The sequence below is a fragment of the Adiantum capillus-veneris genome, chromosome 19 (genome assembly GCF_014529385.1).
Source record: "Adiantum capillus-veneris isolate H3 chromosome 19, ASM1452938v2, whole genome shotgun sequence".
Classification (NCBI taxonomy): Eukaryota; Viridiplantae; Streptophyta; class Polypodiopsida; order Polypodiales; family Pteridaceae; genus Adiantum; species Adiantum capillus-veneris.
In genome coordinates, this window is record NC_140949.1 from 110,682,197 (window position 1) to 110,703,891 (window position 21,695).

At 42.4% G+C, this 21,695-nt stretch overlaps 1 pseudogene; it reads right to left on the bottom strand.

The window, feature by feature from the left end:
- Positions 1-6,007: 6,007 nt before the first annotated feature.
- On the bottom strand, positions 6,008-6,764 carry LOC147434659 (trans-cinnamate 4-monooxygenase pseudogene; annotated as a pseudogene).
- Positions 6,765-21,695: the final 14,931 nt, after the last annotated feature.

Consider the following 21,695-nt stretch of genomic DNA (forward strand, 5'->3'; position numbering starts at 1 on the left):
TCCCAAATCCTTCATGGAAAACTGAGTGCTTAGCATCTTTTTCAGCTGATTGATTTCATCAATTGATTTGCCTGCGATAAGCATATCATCTACATACAAGATCAATATGATTAAAGAACCATCGTTCAACCTTTTTGTATATAAGCAGTGATCCTCTTGACTTCTAATGTAACCCTGAGACTGCATGAATTTGTCGAATTTTTGATACCATTGCCTTGAACCTTGCTTGAGGCCATAGAGTGCCTTTTTAAGTCTACAAACCAATTCTGACCTCATTGGTTTTTGGGTTTCACATACGAATCCCTCTGGTTGTTTCATGTAGACATCTTCATCTAGATCCCCGTGAAGAAATGTTGTGTTCACATCCATTTGGACAAGTTCCATGTCCTGGATAGCAACCAAGCCAAGCACGGTGCGAAGTGTAGTCATCTTGACTACTGGAGAGAAAATCTCATCAAAATCCACACCTTTTTGCTGCTTGAAACCCTTGGCAACTAGACGAGTCTTGTATCTAGGCTCGGGATCTTCCGTTGTATACTTCTTTTTGTATACCCACTTGCAAGGTAAAGCATTTTTGCTTTTTGGTAATTCAACCAAATCCCATGTCTCATTAGCCACAATCGAATTGTATTCTGATTGCATAGCCTGCTCCCACTTAACGCTATCCTCCATTTGTATAGCTTCTTTGTAGCAGGTTGGCTCTCCACTGTCAGTGACCAAAATGTGGTGTATACCCGGCTCAAACCGCTCGGGCACACGTGATACTCTCTCAGAGCGTCTTAGTGCCTGTCTGCTGGACTCCGCTCTCTCCGGAGCAATAGTAGTATCTTGCACTTGAGGAGTAGGTGCAACACTACTGAACTGAGTTGGTTCGGAGGCTACATCCTCAAAACAAACACGTCTGTATTCAACATCTTTGATGGGCTTCTTGTGCATTTTTGATTCATTGAAAATCACATGTGAGCTACGAATGACTTTGTTTGATTCTGGGTGCCAGAGACGATATCCCATCTCTCCGTTTGCACCATAGCCAATAAAGATGCATTTGTGTGATCTGGGATCTAACTTCCGACGAAGTTCTTTGGGCACATGTGCATATGCTTCACATCCAAAGACACATAAATGCTCATAGCTTGGCCTTTTGCCAGTCCATAATTCCTCTGGAATTTTGAAATTCAAAGGAGAACTAGGTGACCTGTTGATGATGTGCACTGCTGTCAGAACAGCTTCCCCCCAAAATTCGAGAGTAAGCTTCGCCATAGACATCATAGAGACAACTCGCTCTTGAATCGTACGATTCATTCTTTCAGCTATCCCATTTTGTGCAGGTGTGTATGGAGCAGTAAACTGCCGCCGAATGCCTCTTCTATTGCAAAAATCCTTGAACTCTGTGGAGACGTATTCTCCACCATTGTCCGTGCGAAAAGCTTTGAGCTTTGTTCCTGATTGGTTCTCAACCATGGCGAGGAATTTTTGGAATGTCGAAAAAACTTCTTCCTTACGCTTAAGGAGATACACCCACACCTTTCTGGTAGAATCATCTATGAATGTGAGAAAGTAGTTCGCCCCCCCTAGAGTTTTATGTGGCATTGGACCACACAAATCACTGTGCATCAAGTCTAGAGGTTCGCCTAGTTTCTCATTCAATGGCGAAGATGTTAATCTAGTCTGTTTGCCATACAAACAATGCTCACACAAATGGAAAGTCCGTGTAATCTAACACAGGTAAGTAGCCAAAACGCTGAAGTGTTTTCATTCCCTTTTGGCTAATGTGCCCTAGCCGGCTATGCCACAACTCAGGAGACGGCAGCTCGGCAACATAGATAGAGTGTTCGTTGACACTCGAAACAAACAAAGAGTACAGGGATCCGTTTTTATTGCCTTTCATCATGATAAGGTTGTTCTTGTGGATCATCCACGAACGATTACCAAAAACTGTAGTGTAGCCAAGATCATCCAATTGCCCTATAGAAAGCAAGCTTTTCGTAAGCTTGGGCACATGTCTGACATTCTGTAGCACAAAAGTAGTGCCATTATGTATCTGAAGTTTCACATCACCAATGCCAATAATGTCAAGCTCATAGGAATCACCAAGCTTGACTATTCCATGCATGGATGCATAAGAGGAAAACCACTCTCTATGCGGTGTGACATGAAAACTTGCACCAGAATCAAGGATCCAATTCTGTGCATAACCCTCATCCTGTGTAACCAAAGCATCTGGAGTGAGATTTGAAGTGAAAATGAGAACATCTGAGGCATCTGTTGTCACCTCGGCATGAATCTTTGTGGGCATAATGTGCATCACTGGAGGAGGAGCATCCTCTATTGCAGTGGTAGGTATGGGAGACTCAACAATATTGAGCTCCTCAATCTTTACTGTACTTTTGCCTTTGCCAGAATTATCATTTTGCATGTTTTTCTGATCTCTTAGGAAACTGCGACAATCCTTTTTGTAATGACCCTTCTTGTGGCAATAGTAACACTCGACATTTTTGGCATTGCGGTCTCTACTTTGGTTCCTGTGTCTGCTAGGACTACGAGGATTTCGCTCTCTACTTTTGCTTTTGTATTTGTTCCTGTCATGGCCTCTTGGCTTTGTTGAACTGCCAGCAATATATGCATCTCCATGACTAGCATTATCGAGAGATTTACGACGAATCTCTTCAGTGAGCAACGCATCTATGACAGCATTGAATTCTAACTTGCCATTCGGAGCCGAATTGCTAATGGCTGTGCAAAAGATATCCCATGAACTGGGTAGAGAGCATAATAAGAAGATAGACTTGAGTTCATCGTCAAACTCCTTAAAGCCCTGAGATGTCAGTTGACTGAACAAGGAGTTGAACTCATTTAAATGACTGGAAACTATGCTACCTTCTTTCATGTTCAGCTTCATAAGCTTTTTCATGAGAAAAACTTTGTTGGATGCACTTTTGCTCTCCCATGCTGAACATAAGCTATCCCAAAGTTCCTTGGTTGTTTTCTTCCCGATGATAGTGAAGAAGACTGACTCGGCTAGATGTAGACGTATCGTAGCCATGGCTTTTGCATCCAAAAGCTCCCATTGAGCTTGTGTATAATCATCATCCTCTACGCGCTCTTTCAACGGTTCTGAGAGGCCTTTGTTTATCAAAACATCTTTCATGCGCTCTTTCCACATGGTGAAGTTGCTACCATCGAACTTTCGAATGAAATACTCCTCCTTTTCTGAAGAGGAAGCCATCGCTGATAAGAGGGTTTGAGAGGTGCCAAACTATGGCTAGAAGCTGTAGAAATTTGGACAGAGTAACCTTTGTATCGGGAGTAAAATCTCAACCGAAATAGACTCGAAAGTGCCAACAATGGAAGTCACAACTCGCGGGAAGTAAATCCGACAGAGTTTCCTTTGTATGAGGAGCCAAAACTCAACTCAAAATGCATATAAATGTGCCAACTGCACTAACTGGGCATCTGCTGCACAAAACAACTGCTATGTGAGTGCCAACTCGGCATCAAAAGCATAAATAACCGTCCAGATACATATCCTATGGCAAGGGTACTGAAAAAGGGGAACTCCAACTACTTGTATCACCGAAGGTGTCTTAACATTCGAGCACACCCCAGCTCAAAGAAAACCTCACGCTATCAACCCTCCAAAAGGCTAATGCAGACACAATTGGACTAGCCACAGTCTCAGAAAGGGCTCTTCCGGTCCGAGTCTCAGAAACGGCCGGGAAAAACTGCCAAAATAGCCAAAAATGGCTCCACACGTAGTACAGTGGGCAGTGTTTGCAACTCAACGTACATGAGTAAAATCGCGCTCAAACAGGCGCCAAGAACTGTTGCATGCAGTGAAAGTGATCCCTGCGGGGATATCTGCTCTCAAAAGAGCTCAGTAGCACTAGGTGTGCTCACAACAAAATGCATCTGGTAACGCATGTGTCCTCAGAGAATCTGCTGTCAAAATGACTGCCAAATCGCCTGTGAAAGTGCTGTGTCTGGTAATCGGAGAGTCTGTGAGTGAATGGACTGAAAACCCCCCTTTAGCCTGTAACCTGCGTGTCGGTGTCACTATGTGCCGATTTCTGCCGCCGGGCAGAAATCTGCTAGTCGAATAGCTGTCAAAGGTGTCGTATCCGTAAACTGTGTCGTACAGGGTGATTGGTGCACTCGGTGCCGATGCCGGGTGTCACTCCTCTATGATAGAGGTACCTCACCCGCGCATGTCGCAAGCACGGTCGTCGATCGCGGGAACGCGCTCGTGTGGGGAAGCGCCCGGTGTGGGTCGGATGTCGGAAATCCGCCGTAATGATGAGTGTCGAGCCGGTGCGCATGAGCGGTGTCGATGTCGATGTCGCCTTCCGCCGCCGGGCGGAAGTGGCTAGCCGGGTAGCTGTAAAATGCTAATGTTCGTCGGACTCGGTCGCTTGTGCTCGCTCGCAAGCACGGTGTCAAGCTCTCTATCTGTCTCTCACTCTCTCTCAAGCTTGTCGGACTCGGTGTGCGGACGTCGAAGCCGGGTGACGATGTCGAAGAAGTCGATGTCAAAATCGGAGAATCGCTAATGTCTAGGATGAGACCCTGGTCTTTGTCTCTCACTCACTCACATGCTCTGTGTGTTGCTTGGGCTCGCTCGCAAGCTCGGGAGAAACTTTCTTTTCAAGAGCTCGAGGGGAGGAGTCGGGGGATTTAGTCGCAGGCTCGGTGGGAATGAGCCTTTGCACACACACTATTGTGGGAGTGTGAAATTTTTTTAAAAAATTGTTGCTCTCTATCGAAAGCTGCCTGCAATCGACGACTTTGTGTGTGTGTGTGTGTGGTATGGCAGCCTGGCTTTGCTCGCACTGGTTCTTGTTTTGCGTTGCAGCTCGTTCAAGACCAAGCATACACGCAGTGAGTGTGTGTGTGTGTGCTATACACAACACCAAGCAAGTGCTCTCGGCTGCCTTGCTTGCCCGATTCTGCCCTCTGCTGAGACTGCCCGCTTTCCCCTATTCTTGGTTGATCTCGACCTGCTCTGCTCTCAAGCAATTCCACTTGCTCGCTGCCCAAATTAGCTCAATGTCGAACCAAGCCGACCTTGCTTTGCTTCCCCCGCTCTGCTCGGTATTCCAAGCCTCCAACCTCACTGTGTGTTTGTGCGTGCTCGATTCCCAGAAGCCAAAGCTCCAATTGCCTTCAAATTAAAAGCTTCTGCTCACGACCCGAGAGCTTGCTTGCTACCACTTGCTCGATTTGCTATCGATTTTGGCTTGCTACAGACCGTGAGATGCTCGTGTTGCTTGCAGATGCCCAAGATTGTGAATCTGATGCAATGTTTTCAATTGCTTGCACTATTGACTTCCTGCCCGCTTCTGGACGCGACTGATCGAGTTTCTCCGACTTTGCTTCCACGCCTTTAAGGCTCTGCTTTGCTCGATTCCATGCTTGCAATGCAGCTTTGAGATCTACCTTGATTCCACCTGCTGCTCGATTTCCTAAGTATCGATTTAGTGCCGATTCTTCCTACCAATCTCTCAAGAATCCCTCTTGCTTGGGTTTGTTGCACACGTGAAGCGTAGCCGGGGATGCCAAACGAGCTCAATCCTCGCCACAATTGTTGCCGATCTGATCCAATCCGATGCGGTGTTGTGACGCGCCAAGCTCCATTGTTGTCACCTCGGTCAAGCTGCCATAGCCTAGCTTCGTGCTTTTGAGTCGATCGTCAGAGAGAGGTTGCACGGGTGGTTCTCCGCCGTAGCTCTGATACCAATTGATGAGTGCGCGTGTGCGTGTACGGAGTGTGTGCAAGAGAGGGGAAGAAGAGAAATGGGGAAGGGGGAGATACACAGGCAGCCACTGTGTGGGTTAGTGGAGAAGAAAGAGAAGATTCAACACTTCCTCTTTCTCTCCCTATATTGAATAGGGGAAATCAAGTGTATAAGGGTGGTTTCCCACGGCCACCTGGCCTACACCCCAACAAAAGGGGCATGAGTCATATGGAGCACTCTTGCATCTAATGTTCTTACCTAAAGATCATACTAAATCATAGCTCTAATGCATACTCCCTAGGACCCTCAATGAATTCCATCTTCAAGAGGAAGGGCTTGAGACAGGGGAAGAAGTCTGCAATGCCATTGTTCTTTGTGTTCACCACAATGTGTCTCAAATTTGCATTGAGCCGCATAATCTCCATGTACAAGGAGTCTTTCGGCCCAAAAAATTTCCCAGAAAACATCATTTGTACACAAGACTGTACATCAGCATTTGCAAATGGTCTTTGATGATGATCCCCGATGCCGCTACATTGGGTAGTTATCTCATGACGTCCATGGTGATGGTGATCTCTTCCTTCCACCCTTGCCTACATTGTTGGATGGCCTCACCAACTGAAGAAGGGAGGGGTGCAAATTCTTCTCACTTTCTTGTAGTGCTCCCTGTAGTCTGCAAACACTAAGTCTTGTCCTTTGGATGTGAGGACATCGAACAAGAGATTGTAGGGACGCGACCCAAATTCGACGCCATGTGTTTGAAGCACATTAAGCAAGGGAGGGTGAGGAGACCATGAGAGTGTTGAGCTGACCCAGTTTGACATGAAATGCCATCATAGGTGCGGGTGAGGTAGGTGAGAGCTTGTGGGGTGAGGCCATGAGGGTATTGGGGTACACTACAGATGAAGGGCCAACCCAGGGGGACCGGGGGGGGGGTTGAGGGAGGGTGTTCAGACAAGCTTGAAGAGCAAGAGGAGGGCCAGATACAAGAGGCAGGCACATATAGACTTGGAGGATGGGCAAGGTTTCCATGGCAGCTAATTGGAAGTCAATGTAATGTCCCCTCACTCACCTGCATGCTTCACCAATTACATGGCCACCCCTCGACTATGCACATTGAGTTTGCACCTGTGCAGTGTGCGCATTGCATAGAGAGCTGAGGGAGAGGGCAGGAGCCAAAAGCCATCCTGAGAGAGAAAGAGAGAGAGAGAGAGAGAGAGAGAGAGAGAGAGAGAGAGAGAGAGAGAGAGAGAGAGAGAGAGAGAGAGAGAGAGAGAGAGAGAGAGAGAGAGAGAGAGAGAACCGCCCCAGCAACTCCTAGAAGCTAGACCCCTTCAATTTCATGTCACGACAAATAATGGAAGCTACTGGCGTTCCGGAAGTGCCATGCTTTGTTATCGTGTGGTGCAGCTAGGCAGTTGGGATCCCGATGCCTAGGCCGCCTTCATTAGAGAGAGAGAGAGAGAGAGAGAGAGAGAGAGAGAGAGAGAGAGAGAGAGAGAGAGAGAGAGAGAGAGAGAGAGAGAGAGAGAGAGAGAGAGAGAGAGAGTAATCTTATCCTTCAATATCTTTTGAGTAGAGAATCTTGACAAAAAATCTTCCACAAATCTCTTTTGAATTCCCATGAGTGTTTTATTGAGAGTATCACCCAATCCTACCAGCCAAAGGCATCATTATCTTGTTTGCAGGAGTCTTCGTAATGAGTATCTTCTATTTCTTTCAACCATTAAAAAAAGCGTGCATTTTAAAAAAAATAACCTCCCCTTTTTCATTAGCAAAAAGAGAAGGCGTCACTAAGGCCTCACCCCTTTGGGTAGGCCAAAAATAGGGAAAAAGAAAATTGGGAAGATTACGGTCTGCACTACAATTTTGGTGCAGGTCGATTTGGCAAATAGCTTTGGTCAAAATCTTAATAAATTCTTCAATTTTTCTCTACCTGAGTCAAAGGGGGAGAAAAGTTTGTTGGTCTCTCGCTCTCTCATTGCCTTACACGTGGGTGCCATGCCGACAGTTTCTCTCCCCCCCCTCATGTAGTGGACCTTTGCCTCTCTTTGTCTCTCACCGATACTCGCTTTCTTGCAGATGGGGGCGAGGGGCGTGGCTTCTCTCTCTCTCTCTCTCTCTCTCTCTCTCTCTCTCTCTCTCTCTCTCTCTCTCTCTCTCTCTCTCTCTCTCTCTCTCTCTCTCTCTCTCTCTCTCTTCAACCGTGTTGTTCCTCCCATGCCGAGGGAAGATGTAGGACCAGTCTCTCGAGCTTGTGCATAGATCTCTCACTCTAGGGACTGGTTGCAGACTTGAGGAGCCCCTTGATTCTTTGTTGCATGGAGGAGACAACAAGCTAAAGCTCGCTCATGACAAGTCAAGAATATTCAGATAGTATATGATAAAGAAACTGAGTTTCTTTATTAGGTAAAGCAAGTGATAAAATCACGAGGCCTTCCAAGGTCAACAAAAGAGTGCTTAGGTGAAAGTTGTTCCGTAGAAGAACTCTTAAGCAATAGATGTATGCTATAGTAGTGTTGAGATTATAGCATGCTTTCAAGTAACATATTCTATGGTATACTAGTGCTTAGATTTTGACAAGCCATAAAGGAGACAACTTGCATCCTAGAGAAGTGACGATTGACAAGGGGGGCAGTGGGAGTCCAAGGTTAGGATTGGGCATGCACCCTAGAATTTCAATGGACACTCAAATTTGAGGATAGCCATTCCACATAGCATGGCAAAATCTGCCATTGCCATTCCATTTTTCATGTGTTACATTGGATGAGGGCCTTGGCTTGGTGGTCAATGTACCTTTCAAATGGTCTCAGATTATTTTTAAAGATTGTCGTTATGATATATAAAAACATCTTGTTTTGGTTGAGTAAGCAAGGCTATTGCAAATAAATGGACCAACTTAAACAAAAATTTGCTTGTCCAAGTGGACAAGAAACCTTTTTTTAATCGGCCATGCAAATGAGATTCCATAATTTTTCGTTGCCATTCATGTGACATTTTCAACCCCTCTTAACATGTGGATGGCCATCAAATCCCGACATCCACTCAAGCACAAATCAGCAAAGCAAACCACAAAAAATTTGATTGTGGCTAATGAGACATGGGATTTGGTTGAATTACCAAAAGGCAAAAATGCTTTACCTTGTAAGTGGGTGTACAAGAAGAAGTATACAACGGAAGATCCCGAGCCTAGGTACAAGGCTCATCTAGTTGCCAAGAATTTCAAGCAGCAAAAAGGTGTGGATTTCGATGAGATTTTCTCTCCAATAGTCAAGATGACTACACTTCGCACTCTGCTTGGCTTGGTTGCTATCCAAGACATGGAACTTGTCCAAATGGATGTGAACACAACATTTCTTCACGGGGATCTAGATGAAGATGTCTACATGAAACAACGAGAGGGTTTGTATGTGAAACCCAAAAGCCAACTAGGGTAGAATTGGTTTGTAGACTTAAAAATACACTTTATGGCCTCAAGCAAGCTTCAAGGCAGTGGTATGAAAAATTCGACAAATTCATTCAGTCTCAAGGTTACATAAGAAGTCAAGAGGATCATCATCTTGATCTTGTACATAGATGATATAATTATCACAGGCAAATCAATTGATGAGATCAATCAGTTGAAAAACATGCTAAGCACTCAGTTTTCCATGAAAGATTTGGGCAATGCCAATCACTTTCTTGGTATCTGCATCAAGAGAGACATGCAATGTGGAATTATTGAATTATCTCAAGAAGATTACATCCACAAAGTCTTGCAACGTTTTAGTATGCAGGGGGGGAAGTCACTGAGTACCCCAATGCAAGCATACTCCAAACTTAGCAAGGAAGATTCTCCCAAGACAGTTGCTGAGAAAGAGGAAATGGAAAAAGTGCCATATTCTTCAGCAGTTGGCAATTTGATGTACTCTATGGTAGCCACAAGACCAGACATTGCACATGCAGTGGGAGTGGTTAGTAGGTACATGGTAAACCCTGGCAGCAAGAAGCATTGGGAAGTAGTGAAGAAAATCCTCGGATACTTGAAGGGTACAACTAGCAAGTGTTTATGCTTCAAAAACAGTGATGCATCTATTGTAGGTTACACGGATGCAAATTATGTGGGTTGCATGGATCGTAGAAGATCCACATTTGGCTATGTGTTCATGTTTGTTGGAGTAGCTATCTCTTTGGAGATCGTGTCTCCAAGACTGCACGTCTTCATCTACCACTGAGGAATAATATGTTGTTGCGTCTGACGCAAGCAAGGAAGCCATATGGTTAGCTCATCTAGTGGGAGATTTGGCATTCACGAGGTTCCAATACTACATTGTGATAGTCAAAGTGCCATTGCTTTGGCAAAGAATTTGGTGTTTCACTCAAAGTAGAAACACATAGAGGTCAGATACCATGTCATACGAGATGCATTGGCTGGCAAGCGCATCGAGCTTGTCAAGGTTCACACTGATGAAAACCCTGCAGATGCTCTCACGAAGAGCCTAGCCTCGGAGCAATTTACACATTGCATAGAACTTATGGGTGTAGGATGAAGCCTAGGTGATGCTTCATAACTTTGTATATACTAACTATATTGATGCCACTATTGGCCACCATGACCTTCAAGTGGGAGGTTGTTGGGATGTAGGCCAGGTGGCCGTGGGAAACCACCCTTACACTTTCTTTTCCGTAATCAATATAGGGAGAGAAAGTGAGAGAGTTGACTCACTCTCTTACTTTCCTCTCCACTAACCCAAACAGACCACGCTTCATCCCCTTCACCAATTCTCTTCTCCCCTCTCTTGCATGCTTCCCTCTCTTGCACACTCCGCATTAGCACCCCATCACATCTAGAGTTCCAAGAGTGACGGTCCAAGAGGTACAAGAGTAAGAATCCCCAAAATGGAATTAGTGGGTCCTATTTATAGGTATCTGCAGTGGGACTAATTGGTCACACAGTCGCATAACATTGGGTAACTGACAGTAAGTCATTCAAGTAACTCATCCAGGTGAACCACCGTGCAAGGCATCCATAGAAGCCACCTTCTACACCCTCCTCCCCTTACTTTAATTTTTTTATATACAAAATTTCAGCTCCTGATCTAATTTCACCTCTTTCGCTTAGGCTTTCGCTCATTTGGGGCCTTCTTCACATCATGCCTCTGAACATGTTGAATTAGTGGTTTTGTAAGTCTAGCCACCAGTTGCCTCTAGGGAGTGATGGAGGTTTCATTTTCCTTCTAGATTATTCAATAAATGGATTCTTGCTCGCCCAGGTAGCTTATGGTAGATGGAAGTAGTTTGGATCCACCTAGCTAGGCATGGCTAATTAGCTTTGGTCCGAACTTGCTTTTCTGGCAAGTTCCTTTTCACGAATCTTCGAAGCCTCAATTGACAATTGCAGTAATTCTTTTGTGTATCTTATCAGCTGGCTGACTTGGCATTTCCATTGGGTCACCATGCCTCTGAAGTTGATAAGGTCATTTGAGCTTTGATATTGTGTCCTTCTTTTTAGTGTCACTAAGTATTGATTTCCATGCTACCCATAAGGTAGTGCTTTGTTCTCTGATCTGACTTGCAATTCTAATTTTGTCTGCTAGTTCATTGTAGATCGAATACAAATTTGGTAACTCATCCTCCTTCATGGATATGGCAAACAACTGAATAGGAGAATTTGGCACAACCTCAATATAATTTTGAAACAATCTGATTCTCCTAGTGCATCATTTTGAAGGATTTTGAACAGGTGGAATAGACTTTTCAAGGCTTGTTTCTACTCTTGAATGGTCATTCTAGTGAGCTTGCTTGTTTTGCTGGATGGATTGTTGTCAAGCAGGGCAACTACTCTATGGTCCAATACCCTTCTAGCAATTTGTAATTTCAATAATGTCCCTTTAAATTCAGCTTGAATATCTTGCATACACTAGTTGGTCTATTTCCTAGCAAGATTTCTAGTTGAATTCCCAAACTCTATACATTCAACGTGGTTAGCTACCGTGTCTAAGGATTTTCATTCGTGTCACCCTCTGTTAGGATATAGTTGGGTATTTGGTCAAGTACTTAGATGAAGAGGCAATTGGCAAATTTGTTGCTCATGGTAGTTTGATACCTCTCCACATCCAAATAAACATCATCACTACATAGGTAGGTATGGATTTGGAGTTGCTTCTCTTCCTTAACTTCAGACTCAGACTCAGACTCAGACATTGATTATCCCTACATGTGAATATCATGTGTTATTAATTACCATCAATTGGTTGGTTTGGGGTTTGGTCCGTCTAATCGCCAGGTGTTTGATCTGGATTATTGTTTGACATTTGATCAGGTTGCTAATGAGCTTGATCAGGTGTCTGATCAGCTTGACCTGCTCTGTGGCTTTGATCCAAAGCATCTCTGGCATCATATTCATTATTATCTTTCTTTGAATATGGCCCAGCTTCTGTGGTGTTATCCTCCTTCTTGTCATCCACTTCCTCATCTTCCTCTTGGCTAGCCTGAATGTGCTCTAGTAGTACATGATTAGATGGAGCACTTGTATACTTGGTGGATTTTTCCTTTAGGTCTTGTTTGATGTTGTTAACCAAATTCTATAAATACTCAAGATTCAAAGTTAGGTTTCCATCAAAGTTTGTGTTACCTACCAAAGGTTGGTAGATATACTTATCGAGAACAAACTTCTTCATGATAGTGTGGACCTCCTTTGTGCTTTCTATTGCTTCCTACTTATGGTCTATCATAGACCGTTGCTCTTTGAGTTCTTTGCTGAGATTTCAATTTTCAGCATTAACCTCTCTTCATTGCTCCTGTGGGTCTACACCCTTGTGCCTGGTTTGGTGGATACTTGTAGATAGGTTGTCCTTGTTATCTCATGGGCACGTATTGTACATTCCCATTATACTTTGATCTATAATAACACTCATGATTAGTCCATTTTTCCTCTATGCCACACCATTTTTTATTTTTTTTGGGGACCATAGCTTGTGGAAAAAGGAGTTTTCCATGCCCTTGTGCTTTCATAGGCATTTGTTTCTGTAATTGTTACAGAGTTTGCGTGATAGTTTTCAAGACTGAGGTTGTAACAGTTGGTCCAACTAATGTGGGTAGATCCCTCCTTGTGTTAGATCCCTCCTCTTGTTTAGAATAGAACTTACAATCATCCCCTGAATCTATCACATCACGTATGCATGCATCCAACGTCGCATGTTTCATAATGTACAAGCTAGCATGTAAGTTTTTGTTGACCAATCATTTCCAAAACAGTAATACTAGCCTTTCTTGCCCAAGTAGTTCTCTTTTAGGGTATCATGCAACAAATTGCTCAACATGCTTAAGTAGCCTCACACGATCTCTCTTGTTTTCTATTTAGAGTTGTAAATTTATTCTCCTCATTACTAGTGCAATTGGTCCAAGATTATCAAACAAGGTGGTCACGTTGGTTCTAATGTGGGACATTTGGATTTATGTTAGGTGTTCCATGGGTCCATCCGTTGACCCATTCTCATGGTATTAGAACATCGAACTCTTTGACCTGTGTTCAATTTATGGTAGAAGCTCTCTCGTTGTGCATGCCATCAACCAAAGGTTGTGGAGCATCCACTCTTCTTGCTCTAGGCTTGTAGCACTTTACTGAATACCCTTGATACAATGTGGTATATATGTCCTCTTGTGTCAAGGATGTAAACTCATTGTTGTATTTGTCTCAAAACCTAAAGATGGGAATGGCTCCTCCATCATCCTTCTTAGAGATGTATATGATTTTGCCATCCGTGAGGGCTATAGATCTCATGATTTTCACCCATAACATTTTTTTAAAGTCCTTTTCCCCCCAATAATAGATTCCTAAGCTGGCATTATCCATTTTTAGATGTCTCATTATTCTAGATTTGATTACTTTATAGCCTAATAGTCCTATGATGGAAGGTGGTCCTTCTATGATATCCTGACTAGGAGCGTGAGTTTTAGGTTTATTTTACCATTTGTCCATAGTGTCTAAGTTTTCTACTACCACATGCATTGTTCCCCTAGATCCATGCAAAATCCTCTCTGCTTATTGGTTTGTACTTCCTATTCAAACTCTGTCTTGTGGTCATCTATCCTTACACAAGGATTATCTTCTGCATCTATATAGATACATGCTCCATCATCATTTAGATAAGATATAATGATAACTCAGGAGTGGGTTCAAACCCCCAATCCTCGAAGCTATCCACAAAGACACCGAAGACATTTTTGAGCTAGTATTTGAGTATGTGGTATGCACTTCTTCAAGGATAGTTGACAATCTGTCTCCTTGGCTCTTGCTCTCTTTCATTGCTGCTCTATTGGAGTTTTCACCAATCGTGCCAATGTTTTTTAACACTTTTCCAGATCTCAAGTTCACAAACCATGACTAAGTTAATCACAAACATGTGAAAAAAGCTTCTTGGTTGAAGAATCTTCCTCGAGAACGTCGTCATCATCTAGCTGCTTGCCATTTTTCTCTAATTGCTAGAAATTAAAGCAGTATGTGATTCCAGAAAGGTCCAACATGCACTGTACTTCAAAAATAGTATCACATCTTACTAGGGGCTAAAAATGTCAATTTCACTCTGTTTTGCTACTGCCCAAAATAGCCACACCTATTTTGGCACGGGTCTTTTTGAGAAATTTTTACCAAGTTTTTGGTTTCCTCTAATTTTCCTAGTGGAGTTATACTCCTGTGTCAAATTTCATGACTTTGATTCTCCACATTGCGTTTTATTCCCATTTTTGATAAATTTTGCAGGTTTCAAGCTATTCTTACAGTTTCTCTCATTCTATAGCTCAAATGCTTCAAATTTTGATTAGGAGCTTCCAAATGTCATGTAGAAAGCATAAGTATAGAGCAAAAACAACTTTCCATGTGAGAATGCAAAATAGATGCGTCTATTTTGGGTTTTCCCAATTTTGAATTTTTGGTCCTTGTGATCTTACTCAAGGTTAGTGCACCTTAGGGTCTCATTGGTGAAAGGGTTTAACATTAGATCACCAAAATCTTAGTTGTACCCCGATTTTACAGATTTTTACTAGTTTTGGCTCTATCCCAGGACCTGATCATCCAAATGAATTCAAACTTGGTGGTCTTGGTCTACACAATGCATACAATCATGTTATATGGTCAAAAGTGGAAGTTGGGTCCTAGATGAGGGATTGCAAGCAAGCGTGCCTATTTTATAAGTGGCCATGTGATTGTCAATTTTGCAATTTTAGCATGTATACATATTCCTAGTGCTATTTGGAGTGCATTGACAAACTTAGCCATGAGAATAAGTGTCATACTTGTCAACCTAAAATGGGTGCGCTTATTTTCATGCTGGCCATATTTTGATCAAATTCAACTTCTCTAAGTACAGATGCAACACTAACAATATTCTACTTATCTAATCCTATTGCAAGTGAAAAGTAACACAAGATGATAAAGAACAACAATTTTCTCTAAATTCTATTGTCCTAACTTGGTGTCATCCTTACCTACTCAACGCAAGTCTCAAAGATCATCCACCACCCTTTTCCTAATAACTAGCTTACTGCTACCAAGGTCCCTGTTAAGTCTCCTTACTCCCCAATACCCCATACAATTAGTAAGTTGTCTCCTACCCATGCGAAATTGAAAAGATGATTACTCTAGAAAGGTCTAGAGGAAGAAATGGATTTTACTCATAATTCTATGCGATTTTTCTCTCTTTTAGGTTGCCTTATCCCCTATAGCGACTCCAAAATATGGGTGGCTACCAAGCCTCACCATATTTGTGGTAGCAAAGGGAGAACCACATATACAAAATATGTTAATCCGTGGGACATAGCTGAGATGACTAGTGCATGGAGACTATAAGAGGTAGCTAACCTCTCAAAAAACCACCCGACCTAGCTCATTATTTTGTGGTGTTAATATCAAGTGTGTATCAAACACCAAAAGCTAATCTACTTTCTTATAAAAGCCTCAAGTGATGGTTTGTGATAGCGATGGCAGTTCAAACGTGCTCAAACTTACTATGTGAATGGGCCATACCATAATAGACATCCCTGTAATGGTAATGGCCTATAAACTTTGAGAATAGCGAAATTAAGAGAACTAGAGTGAGCATTTTTATGAGACTTCTTTGAGAACATAGAGTGTGAACTTAATAAGCGGTAGCAACATAACCATTAGACTTAATTAACTTGGCATGAACAATACATTTGCAAGAGAGAGAAATAGAGAACATGCCAACAATTGAGGACCGGATTTATGTGGAGCCGGTCCCCCCTCCAATAGGCTTTTGTAATATAGATTCTCCCATAAAGAGAGACTTGGTACAATAATCCTTGTGTTCCTTGTGACCTAGGTGATGCAATGAATATGGGAAACTTCATGCATCACAAGCATAACATAATCCTTTGTAAAAGCATTAACCATCGCCAGCCTTAGTCCCAAGGCCTCAAACACCTTCAAAGGTGGAGAGAGCTAGTGGGGAATGAGGGTAGGGAAGAGGAAAAAGAAACATTCATAAGAGAAAGAAATAGTTTCTCACTTATCATCACTCTTCTTGCTTAGCATACATAATAGCATAGTAATGAAGATGGAGAAGAAGGCAAGATTAAGCATTGAAGCATGGCTCTTGGTTTGATTTGCATTCCATAGCCAAGTGTGTTGGTGTAGGCTCTCAACTTCTCAACAAGCTAGAAACAAGCTCGGAGAAGGAGATGGAGCTCTTGCACTTTGCACTTCACACAATGAGAGAGAAAGTGTGTGTGTGTGGGAGAGTATACCTTGCACCCCTTGTAGCTCAAGCTGGAAGTTGATTGGACTGCCTAGCCAATCACATGCATAGTGTATAGCAAGCAACCATGCTAGCCTTAGGACAAGTGTCCCCCTTTCACCTTTGAGGGGGAGGACTTGATAAATGCGTAAACAATTAATTAAATGAGCTAAATTATCATTGGACCCCTTGAGAGGCCAACCAATAGGCTTTAGGCTCCTATGAGGCAACATGGAGAGGAACTTGACATGTGTCCTTGTTGCCTCCTTGGACTTATGTGAGGGTGTGTGTGTTCTCTCTGTTGCCCCTACTTTTAGGTCTCTCCCCCTCCTTGTAGGGATCCTTGTTGACTTTTGGAACACCTTAAGCCCCTCATGCTTGGAGAAGGTTCCCACCTCAAGCTCAACCCGATCAAGCTTGGAGAATGTTCCCGCCTCAAGCTCAGCCCTAGCACCTTAAGCATGACAAGCACCTCAAGCACCTTAGTCATCAAGCACGACAAGCACCTCAAGCACCTCAAGCACCTGAAGCTTGGGCTAGGTTCCCACCTCAAGCACAACCCTAGCTTGCCTAAGGTCTAAGGACTTTTACACTAACCATTGGAGGTCTTTAATGAAGCTAACCCTAAGGTCTTTCAAGCTCCATTAGTTAGAATTGCCCTTTGACATACCATCTCTCATTTGCACCCCTTTAACTTTGGCCCTGTGTTGAGATAGATCCATAAGCACATGTCTATATTCGAACCCTTGTTCTCATTTATTCTCCCACATTAAATGATCAGTTTAATATGAGAAAATCATTTGGGTTGGTTAGATATTAGATTTTATGACACATCCCTAAGTTGACAAATCCTTGTTTAGAAACCTTGATTTATACATGCTAATCGTGCAATACAAGCAAAAATAGAATGTAGATGGTCGTGCTTATATTAGACAATTTCGTGAGAAACTTACATCAAATGGAAGAGCTTTCACCTGTGAACGTGTAGCTGTGCTTGAAATCGCAATGCTAGACTGCATGAGAGAGATACAAATGGAAGAAGTAAAAGGGAAGACATAGCGACAACAACAGGTGTATGCTCACTTTGTATTATCCAAAACTTATGTTATTTTTACAAAATTTGGCTTTTATATCTTAGCCAAGGTTTAAGAATGAAGGCTTTAACTCAAACTTAGGGTAATGTATGACTAAAGATCACATTTGCCTAGTAAACACTTACACTATGGAAGCTGGTGGCCCCAATCATTGCTTTTATCACTTTGAATGAAGAAAATAATCTACATGGTTTGGAATCAACGAGATTTGCATTTATAAATCATGGGAAAAATACAACAATTAGAATAAAAGTGGGATGAAAGTGATAGGGAATAGTATGACTGTTAGCATGACTACTAACAACTTTCTAGTGGGAGCACCCCCTACAGGGTTAAATTTTTAAAGGAAAGAATAATAAGGAGGAGGGTAGCCACGTGGTCGCCATCCCCTCTATTTGTGCATGGTGAGGAATCACCCTTGGGCCACCACCCTTGCTCCCTTGTGTCCTCCACCCTCTTCATGCAGCCTGCAAGCCACAATAACATAGGCTCTCACCCATTCTCTTTCTTGGTTTCATCACCCACACTATAAGACAAGAAGAACAAAACCATTGTTATTGTTGCGTATTAACAAAGGAAAATAGAAAGAGAAAGTATTGTGCAATAACAACGCCAAAAGCTACAGTAGTGGTCCAACAACAATATGCATGGTAATAGGCGCGAATATTTGTCTGTGTCTTTTATCGTGTCCCATTACCGTGTTCATTATTGCACATATTGCCACTACATGGGTATTTAAAAATGAAGATGCTCATTTGGGCCATTAGAATTGGATGGCCCAAATGAGCATCTTTATTTTTGACCTGCATCAAACATATCAAATGTCAATTGCATTTTGGAAACTTTACAATAAAATTTATAAACTTTGAAATTAACAACATACTTACATGTCACACCTTACTTGCATAATTTGAAGCACAAAAGAACAATATTGAAATTTATTTATAAATAAAACCAGAATTTCAAATGAGTTTTATTTACAAACAAACTTATTGCACCATTGCACTCGTAAAAGAGGACTACAAAAAAATATCAATTTAAGTCCTCTTTCTTGTCCTCATTGAGAGGTACATAAGTGTGATCGGTTTGAATCTATAACAACCAAAACCAAATTAAATAAATCACTAACTCAAAATGATTACTTCAACATTTATTAACTATATTTACATTTGTAGAGATCCAACTGCAGTGTTGGTTTGCTCACAAGAGAGATATATAATTGTTTTCTAACAACCATCACCATGTATCGAGCTCCATGTGTCTCTCTTGATACTTGACCATGTCTCTAGTAGGACGAGCTAGAGTGATATTCTCCTAAGTTAAAAGATACCCAAAAAGTTTCATAAGTTAGAATATCCCCTATACAGAAGCCTGCATAATAAAAAGTTGCTTATATATTTGTCTTTCTAAGCTTCTTTGCCTCCCGAACCAAGGGCATGGGAGTTTGCTTGGATCGAGATTTGCGTTGTTGTCTATAGTATGAGCCCATTGTTGCTTCATCACTCTTTTCTTGCATGGCCCACTCCACTCTGCATCAGCCATGTTGCCACCACGAAAGCTCTACTCTAGATTTGCGACCTGATTGTGGCGTGCCGTACATTTGAGTGCTTATTCTTTTGAAATTTATTTATATACCCCTCCAACCATTGCATGGAGAAATGCTCATTTGGGGTGCTCAAAAAGCAAGCATGCAAAGCTTTCTTGACATAGCGTGCATGATCGAGATGTTGCTCTTTGAACTTAACAAAACAATCCTTACACATTGAGTGTATAAGGATCTCCAGGTGGTGCCAAAATGCTTTGCCATGTGTAGTGCCAAAATCAATCTCTCCACTATATTTTACCCTATAGTAGCACCCGTGTGTATTTGGCACACATGCATCATATTCCTCATCCTTTGCAATTGGAGCAACATGCTCCAAAATAGGTGAACCCCCTAGCCCCTTCCCACTACCAAAGTAGGCATCCCAACAAAAGTCACCGCCGCTCCACCTGTCATGGCACTTGTTTCCCTGAGCGGATCACCTACTTGTGCTGCTAGTAATTTTTGTCATGGATTATCGACAAGGCTCTAGCAAAGTAGGAGTAGAATGCAATGGCGTGGGTCCTTGCGATGAAAGGGGAGTGGGTTGGTAAGAAGGCATGATAGAAGGGGGTGTTGTTGGTGCGACACTTTGGACATATGGAGTTCCTCTCTGACTCCCCCACGGTGTGGCTTTCTGTGAAAGACCATAAGTTGCTAGCTGTTGTGGAGTGTAGTGGCCAAACAAACCTTGCATCCAATGCAGATACTCATCTCGCCACAAGAGTGCTCACTATAGCTCTGAATCCATGACTCGCTGAGGAATATAAGTAGATGGAACACCTCCAACAAAACTATAAGAGGGACAAGCCTGCAAAGAACAAAAAGATAACTACACTGAAGCTCGCCTTTAATTAACTACTTTTAAACTTAAATTTATTGTGTTAACTTACCACCTCAAGAGCCGTATCGACAGAAGGTGACTTCCACCATGGTGGGGGTGCCCATATGTGATGTCAACCAACCAAAGAAAGAAGACAGGGGCGGCTCTGCAACATGTGTCAACATCTACAAGAGATTAGTTTGTAAATATTGACCTAATATCTATCTAATCCTTCTATTCATATTCTCTACATATCTCCACCTTATCTAATATAAACTCTACCCTACACCTAATCTCTACCTTCTATATAGAGCAGTAGGTAGATAGAGAGGGTGTATAGAGAGAGTACTTCTCTCTCTATATATCTACCCTCTCCCTATTTATATGCACCTAATCTCTCTATCTATACCCCTCTAAGGCCAAGAGCCTATAAATTGTAACTAGGGCCTCTCTGTCCCTCAGATTTGCCTGGGAGCACTGAGCAGAGAGGACTTGTGGAATTTGTACTTTGCTCAATTATTAACATACAAATAAATACTGAAAGGGGCACCAAACTTTGGGGCCAATGCTTCTAGGCATGTAACTATGATGTGCCGCGTCATCTCTTTTGAATTGTGATATACTCCATTAAGTGGATTTTTAAGTATTTTCTTGTGTGTTGGGCCAGATTCTCGACTTGGGGTATCCAAGTCAGTTATAGTGGCAAGAGCGTGTCAATGAAGAGAATGAATCAGGGGAATTGAATGACAGCTCATCACAGAATTTTGGAAAATCAAATGGTAACACATCAAAAGGTTCCACCGAACTAAGGGAACCAGATGCAAGTTCATTAGAGGAGAAGAAAGGGGATCAGATGATAGTGTGTCTAAGGGTTTCGATGAGTGACACTAACATGCCAATGGACATGGGAAGTTAGCAAAGCTACCCATAGGTTCTAGGGCACAAGGAAAGAAAGGAAAAAGGGAATCAATTGGTAGATCAAAGAATTCCCCAGACCCTAGATACAATTTTTGAAGCAGATCAATATGATCTAGATCTGGATACTGCTTTTGCCAGGTGCACGAGTCTCTTGAGAAATCTCAATAAGGCAGCAAACAAGCATCAGTGGGACTTGCAGCTAAAGGAAGATGATTGGGTACTCTTATGGTTTGAGAAAGCATGCCTAAAGAAACAAAAGGGAAAGGAGCGGCTTTTTCCAAAGCTAAGTATGTGGTACTATGTCCCTTTCGAGATTTAAGAGAAGATAAATGATGTATCCTTCAGAGTGAAGTTGCCAGATACTTGGAAGATTCACAATGCTTTTCATGGAGTCTATTGAAACCTTTCAAAAGTGAGGTGCTAGTCAATAAGGAGCCTTAGAAGCAACCTAAAATGGAGAGAGCGAGGAGATTCTTGTTCTGGAACATATACTTTCTCACCAGAAAAGGAAAATGAAAGGTAAAGTGAACGTTGGTTCTCACTTCATCAATGACTCTCCGGCATTGGATGTGAAGTGGATGGAGGAGGAGGACCTAGCAGATGATCCTTGGATACTAGAACTTTACCTTGAGGCTTTCGATCTAGCTTTGACTATTTTGAGAGATCCCTGAGATCAACACGATCAAATCTGGTGCAGATGGGACTGCACAAGATGACAATATTCTGTTGGATGACTTTATGAAAGAAGTTCTTTGAACTAGGATTTCCCAAAATGAATCAGATTTATGTGTGCGCTCTCATGTGAGTCATGTT